Source organism: Solanum tuberosum, unplaced genomic scaffold (genome assembly GCF_000226075.1).
Source record: "Solanum tuberosum cultivar DM 1-3 516 R44 unplaced genomic scaffold, SolTub_3.0 scf00193, whole genome shotgun sequence".
Lineage (NCBI taxonomy): Eukaryota > Viridiplantae > Streptophyta > Magnoliopsida > Solanales > Solanaceae > Solanum > Solanum tuberosum.
Window position 1 is genome coordinate 414,140 of NW_006239118.1, and position 6,388 is coordinate 420,527.

Consider the following 6,388-nt stretch of genomic DNA (forward strand, 5'->3'; position numbering starts at 1 on the left):
TCAGAGAGGACTATTCAAGTGTTAGAAGACATGTTAAGGGCATGTGTGATTGATTTTGGAGGCATTGGGATAAGTTCTTACCTTTGTATGAATTTTCTTATAACAATAGTTATCACTCTAGCATTGATATGGCACCATTCGACGCACTCTATGGGAGGGGATGTAGATCACCCATAGGATGGTTTGAGGCTGACGATATGAAGCCTTTGGGGGTTGATTTAGTGAAGGATGCACAAGATAAGGTGAGGAGTATTCAAGCTAAGCTTCTAGAAGCCCAGAGTAGACAAAAGAAGTATGCGGATCATAAGGTAAGAGACATGGCATTTCAATCCGATGAAAATGTTCTTCTTAAGGTATCACCAATGAAAGGGGTGATGAGATTTGGTAAGAAGGGTAAGCTAAGTCCTAGATACATTGGTCCATTTTAGATTCTTGAATGTGTAAGACCGGTAGCATATATATTGGCTTTACCTCCTAATATATCGAGTGTTCATCCGATATTTCATGTATCCATGTTGAAGAGGTATCATGGTGACGGGGATTATATCATTAAGTGGGACTCAATTGTGTTAGACAAGGACCTCCAATATGAGGAGGAACCGATTGCAATTCTTGATCCTGATGTGCGTAAGTTGAGGACCATAGAGATTAAGTCCGTAAATGTTCAATGGAAGCATCGTCCAGTTGAGGAAGCTACTTAGGAGACCGAGAGGGACATGCGAGACAAGTATCCTCAATTGTTCGTCGATTCTGGTACTACTTCATTCTTTTCTTAGCCTATTTTTCCTAATTTTGTCACTCGGGGATGAGTGATGGTAAATTTGTATCTATTGTAACGACCTATTTCTGTTGTTATAGAAAAGCCAACGGGGGAAAATTTGGGGTCGAAAAACTTTTTCGTAGTATTTGGATTTTCTCAACCTATCCAGATTTGGATGAAATAGGAGTCATTAAGGTGTAAGGAAAGCTGGTAACAATCGGGAAAAATTATTTGTGATTTTGATTACATGAGTAGTTAGATAACTCGTTAAGGAACCCGTACGACTTTATGAAATTGAATTCGGGTGAGTAGAACTTCCGAAACCGATCTTGGAGTGAAGGGTATTTTCTGAGCATCATAGGTTAGAGGTGTGTTATGAAATGGGGATTTTGTAATTCTTTAATTAGCTCTCTGTCTCATGCAGCCCGCCTTGACGGGGAATTTAGTCGCTCTGTCGGGGTGGTGGCCGTTGTGGTGGGCCAGACGTGACTTAAAGTCGTTAATAAACTCTAAATGACCTTATTTGGCACTTTTCAATTTTTAGAGCCAAGGAACGAACTCCAGGCGACTCTTACTCATTTTTCACCATTCTTGAGGCTAAAGATAAGCTTTTCACTCCCCGAATCCGTTTTTCGATTCGTAGAACGTAATAGATGGGTTAATATTGATGGGGGAAGGTTTTGTTATAGATTCTATGGTAGAAACAACCCTAAATTGGATAACTAGGATCATGGGTTTGATCTAGGGTTCATAAAATTGTTAGTAATCTGGGTAATTAATGATTGTTTATTGATTTCTGTATTATATTGATTGTTTGTAGACTAAGAACAAGCGGAACGAATCCGAAAAGGAAAGGATCAAGTTTCTTAGGGTTTCAAGCTTGTTTCGAGGTAGGTGATGCTTGTGATTCTATGATTGTGTGATGTATGCTTGTTCTTGCTTCATTATGATACGTGTATATGTATAAATGTTGCAATGTTGATCACACTTGTTGTAAATGAGATAGATGAATTATCATTGCCAGGAAATCATGACTTAAATGTATGCTCTTGAGGATATACTTGTGTTTGTGATTGTGGTGTATGAATGGAATCGGTTGCCACGTTCAGGCATAACTAACTTGGATCGGTTGCCACGTTCCGGCATGCTAACTGTTTGGGTTTGGGTTCCATGAGAAGACCAATGATTTGATATAAAATGTGAAGTTGTTCGTTGATCGTAAATGTTGAGAATATTGTATATGTTGATATATATGCATGTGCTTATAATGTTGTCTTGACTTGCTTCTGTTGCACTTAGTGGGATAGCCACCTGATCCTACCAGTACACTGTGGTTGTGTACTGATACTACACTTGCTATTATTTTTGTTGAGAACAGGGCATCTTCAAGCGGCTGCTGACAGACCTCGCTTAGGAGATCAGTGATCATTACTTCGAAATCAAGGGGAGCCAATTCTTTCGGGCAGCCGTGGGATTCTCTTTTGTCTATGTCCACCATTTTCGGACTTAGACAATTGTTTAGTTAGTTGATTAGTTCATTAGTTTGGGGTTGTATTCGTTCTTGTTTAGACTTGGTTCATGTTAGATATTTTGGTACATTGATTTTCAGGTTCTAGGTTATTCTTCTGCATTGTTAGTTGTTAGATCTTTTGTTGAAGTTTATGGGAACTTCAGTTTTAGCTATGATTTTTGCTTTCATATACTTAAATGCCTTAGTTTTTAGATTAGTTGCTTGGTTTGGGTTGTAGTAGTGGTTCTTCAACCGGAGTGTTAGTGTGGGTATCAATCATGACTCTCTGGGTCGTGAAAATAATAAGGTAGGTTATTTTTGTATATGTCTTAGCTACATAATTATGAAAATATATGTCTATATATTATTTAATTGTGTTCTTTGAGATTGTAATATGGCATCTCTCTTATGCAATCAAGTTATTTATCTTTTTTCTTATTTTTGTATTATTTTTGTTGAGAACAGGGCATCTTCAAGCGGCTGCTGACAGACCTCGCTTAGGAGATCAGTGATCATTACTTCGAAATCAAGGGGAGCCAATTCTTTCGGGCAGCCGTGGGATTCTCTTTTGTCTATGTCCACCATTTTCGGACTTAGACAATTGTTTAGTTAGTTGATTAGTTCATTAGTTTGGGGTTGTATTCGTTCTTGTTTAGACTTGGTTCATGTTAGATATTTTGGTACATTGATTTTCAGGTTCTAGGTTATTCTTCTGCATTGTTAGTTGTTAGATCTTTTGTTGAAGTTTATGGGAACTTCAGTTTTAGCTATGATTTTTGCTTTCATATACTTAAATGCCTTAGTTTTTAGATTAGTTGCTTGGTTTGGGTTGTAGTAGTGGTTCTTCAACCGGAGTGTTAGTGTGGGTATCAATCATGACTCTCTGGGTCGTGAAAATAATAAGGTAGGTTATTTTTGTATATGTCTTAGCTACATAATTATGAAAATATATGTCTATATATTATTTAATTGTGGTCTTTGAGATGGTAATATGGCATGTCTCTTATGCAATCAAGTTATTTATCTTTTTTCTTATTTTTGTGATTTTTACCCTTATATTTTTCAGTCATTTATTTATTTTACAAATAAAATCAATGCATAACGATTAATGTATTTAATGTCATAATAATATAATTTATTAAAGTTATGATAACTCATGTCTCTTATCTTCTTTATAACTTCTACTCTTAAATATTATTGATAACTCATGTGTTGTTTCATTTTTATAATTGCTAAAAAATATTTTTTTAATATGTAAATAGTAAACAAATGTAAATGTGATAATAAATAAGTAACGTAGAAGTTAAAAAAAAATTAATACCAAAATTGGTGTTTTCATAAATGATCAAGTACTCATAGGATAAGTAAGATATAAATATTCATAAGAGAAATTGATAAAAGTAAAGAGTAGGAATGTACCTTAATATTGAAGAAATAGTTCTTCAAGTTGTAGTTCTTTAAAGTAAAAAAAAAATTAAAATAATAAAATCCGAGTCTATTTATAGTTAGAGAAATGTCGGCAGAAAATTTGGTCTTATTGGGTCCACGATGCGTAGGTGCATTGTAAATTTGGCTTTAACGAACTCCTCTTTACCGCGACGTAGAGAGGATATGTAGTCCTCTGCCTCAACATCATTAGTGTGAACAAATAATTAGTTCCCTCTCTGCGTCACAAAGAGGATATAGAGCAATGGATTTTTTTCACTTTAACTTCCTTTTCTGCTTTTCTCCTTTGTCCTTTGTGCCTTAGTGATCAGATCCACTTCTACTTCTTGTGCTTCCATTTTTTTTTGTACCTTTTCCTCCTGCTTCCCAACCTACAGTCACTAATCATATCGCTTAATCATATGAAATAACATGACTCAAACACTATCATTAACACAAGAATTTGTCCTCAAACTTGGTTAAAGTATGAGTGTTATTTGGCTCCTAGACATGTAAATATGCCAAAGATCACTTTTGTTTGTCATCTAATTTATCACCTTCATGATTTGCAATTATAAGCTTTTGCTTGACGCCCTGATTACTTTCCAATCCAACACAAATCTGGTTATGCGTAGTGTTGGGGTACTCATTTGACAGTACGTACAAGATAAATATGCATACCACACACAATGTAAAGCTTAATCTTATTTTAGAAATAAAGCTTGATCTAGTTTTAACATTTTTTTTTAAAATTTCTTAACACTATATATATATATATATGACATTTATTTTAACATCAATTATTATTACATACTCGTACATTCAATGTACTGATTTCATTCGACTTGCATCTTTTAATGATTCATGTATAGGTTCTTAGGATCATCAACAAACATTTCGTTGAGATCACTTTGCACTTTAGATAGCTTTGGAGTAGTATTGAGCACCGATATAAGGGAGAGTTTAGACAACTCGCAGCCCCCATAAACCATGCAACCAACGTGGGTAGAAAGGGTCATACTTTCTAGATAATTCCTTAATGCTTTTTAGCATAGACTATTGGATCCACTTAGTAGTAGGTTCTATACCCCGACAAAGTACAGGACAGTTCTGGCAGCGTGGGCTAGACGTTGTATCATCACATAGTTCATAGTGATGGTTGTCAGTTAGAAAATATCCCATGGAGTTATATTGTATTTTTATATACAAATTGAGTATTATTGTATTTTTCAATACATTGAGTTGTTATCCACAGTTTTACAGCTTTCTATATATTGCATCTTTTGTTGTTGCTTTACCCTTGTGTATCCAGAGTTGAACTATGTTTCACAGAGTTAAGTATCTTATTGTTGAGTTGAGGCCTATTTATCTGAGTTGAGTATCTTAGTATTCAGTTGAGCCCTATTTTCTCTGAGTTGAGTATCTTACTATTGAGTTGAGCCTTATTTCTCTTAGTTGAGTTGAACTATGTTTCATTAAGTTGAGTTTAGTTGAGATGAGTGAGTTGAGAAGAGGTAAGTATGTTTCTTTTCCATCAATTCAAGCTTACATTTATGCTTTAGAATTCCCCTTACATGCTCGTACATTCCACATACTGAGCCATTTGGCCTGCTTCATTTCATGATGCAGATACATGTATTCAGGATCATTAACATGTGTTTCGTTGAGGACATGTGATATTCCAGTCAGCTTTGGTGAGGCATCTTATATTTCGGAGGACTTTCACTTTTTATCTTTACAGTTAGTAGTTTTGAGATGTCGTGGGTCTTCTCCCGATATCCTTATGTAATAGTAGAGGCTTCATATATACACAAAGTTGAGGAGTTTCTGTATTTACTTTTATCTTGAGTATTGTACAGACTTTTTAAAAAGGTTGAGTATTTGAGTTCAATAACATTTAATTCAGTTTTTATGCTTTTGTATGCTTGAGTTAGTCTTCCACTTGTAGTCAGCCAGGATGAAGGTTCGTGTAACGACCCGGAAAATGATAGAGTGAAACTAGAGCCTCACATGTGAGTTTGGAGTCGAGAACTTAACGAAATGATTATATTTGAATTTGACCCAAAAAGTTCTTAAAAATGTGCTTCGGAAGTTATCGGAAACTTGTTTAGCTGTATATAAAAAGATCCGTTTCATTTTTCGAAAATCCGACTTCATATTCTTGTTTAGGGGGTCAAATTGAGTGGGAAATGGGTCTAACCCAAATTTTAGAGCAACCGTATCAAAATCCGAAATTTCCAAGTGAAGCCTTTTTCGAGGGTCTACTTTGGAGGGTCATATCTCCTAGCACACAAATTATTTGGGTGGCCAATAATATATCCATGGAAAGCCCTTTGAGTTAGCTACCTAACGCACTTCGTTTCACCTCATTCGGAGTTCGGACGAAGAAGTTATGCCCATTTTCGTAAAACCTGTCCGGCAGAAAATGCAAATTCCAGTAAGCCTGGTTACTGTTCACCCGCCTGGTTACTGTTCACCCGCCTAAAAATTTTTCTAAGTGTTGGACCATTTTTTCCAAACAACTTATATTATTTCCTAGATACCATAATCCAATTCCCATCCCTAAAAACATTTCCCTCACTTCTCAAATATTCTCTCCAACACAAGAAGAAGAAGAAGTGGGAGCTAGGGCTTTGGATTCAAGGCTTTCTTCATCAAATTTCGTGGGAGATCATAGCAAAGGTATGGTGACC